The sequence below is a fragment of the Terrapene carolina genome, unplaced genomic scaffold (assembly GCF_002925995.2).
Source record: "Terrapene carolina triunguis isolate 2854851 unplaced genomic scaffold, T_m_triunguis-2.0 Scaffold50870, whole genome shotgun sequence".
Taxonomy (NCBI): Eukaryota; Metazoa; Chordata; order Testudines; family Emydidae; genus Terrapene; species Terrapene triunguis.
The window spans coordinates 34639-36327 of NW_020715221.1; positions in this window are offsets into that span (position 1 = coordinate 34639).

The window sequence follows — 1689 nt, forward strand, 5'->3', positions numbered from 1 at the left end:
CTCTGAGCATTTTCAATTTCATTAAATTGTGACTACTGAATCCAGATTCTGCATTATTAGTAGCATTTTACTGTCAGTCAGATCAAATGCTGAGGCCAATTCATATTTTGACACATCCAGTTATCTACAAAGATATTTCAAATTCTGGAATACTCCCCCACCTTTTGTCTGTCTTGTCTATTTAGGATGGGATTTTTCAGATGAACTCTCATTGGCCTCAATGGGACCCAAAACATTGACATTATACAGAGATAACATAAATAATCTATATCTAAGAGTGTATGTGTCCTTCCTTTGTATTAACAATGAATTGAGAAAAATCAATATCGTATTGGTATTAGTATTATTATATCTGATATCCTTTAATATTAGTGTAGGCTAAAGTAAATCTGTGACAAACCTAAAGATAAAATCCATTTGCAACAAAATGTAGGGCCCAAATCTACGAGAGTTCTGCTAGGGGGAATTCCCATTTAATGCCATGATCAGGACTAAAGTTACACCAATATTCAAACTGAACTGTATCACAGAATAGAGAAATATAGCTTTGGTAAGGCTTCCAGTACAAGTGACTGAGTAACAAGCTCTCCTGCATCATTGTATTGTGGTACAAATATGAAAATTGTACTGAGAAGAAATTTTATATAACATTTAGAACTGGTTGAAAAATTTCTAACAGAACAGAAAATGCTTATTTGATGAAAAATTATCAGACATTTTGTTTTGATAAGGTAGAAGAACCTCATTTCAACTGTAATGTTTAGACTTTTATATTATCTTAATATAATATATAAAACACTCAAAAGGCACTTTGATATGGACACTTTGATATTTCTGAAACAAAATATGTTCAGAATTTTCAGTTCATGGGAAATTTTGCTTTTTTGTTCCAGTGAAAGGAAATTTTGAAATGTCACAAGTTCCCGTGGAACAGAAATTATGACATTAGACCAGTTCAGGTTCTCCACTAGAAAATGTTGATATGACAAAACTGAAATGTTTCATGCGAAAATAGCAGCATGGTAGACAGTTTCAATGGGCAATTATCAAAATGTTTCATTTCAATAAGGTCAAAATGTTTCATCTTTATCATTTTGAATATTATATTATATTATTATGTAACATAAAAGCTGAAAAGAAACATTTTGAGGTTGAAATAAAATATTTTTGGAATGTTTTCATTTCGTACAAAATTCCAAGATTTTGACTTTTCACCCCAGTCTGGGACAAAACCAAATTTCCAGATTTCAGGCAGGATGGAAATTACATTTTTGGTCAACTCTAGGTCAAGTGGTTTGAGCATTGACCTGCTAAACCCAGGGTTGTGAGTTCAGTCCTTGAGGGGGCCAGTTAGGGATCTGGGGCAAAAATCAATCTGCGGATTGGTCCTCCTTTAAGTAGGGTGGTTGGACTAGATGATCTCCTGAGGTCCCTTCCAACCCTGATATTCTATGATTCTAAGAGCCTCTCCATTTGTAGCAAATGAGCGATACAAAGGAATCCTTTCATTTATTTGCTGAGCTCCAGCCCTAAAAACACAGCCATCCCCAGAAGCAGATTCTGCAGTTTTCTTTTCATTCTGCAGTAGACGGCAGGACACAGCAATATGAATTATGCCTACATAACATGATGTTTACATGATATTGTAAATGTCACAAACTAAAAAAAATTGACTTTTTTCAGAACTGT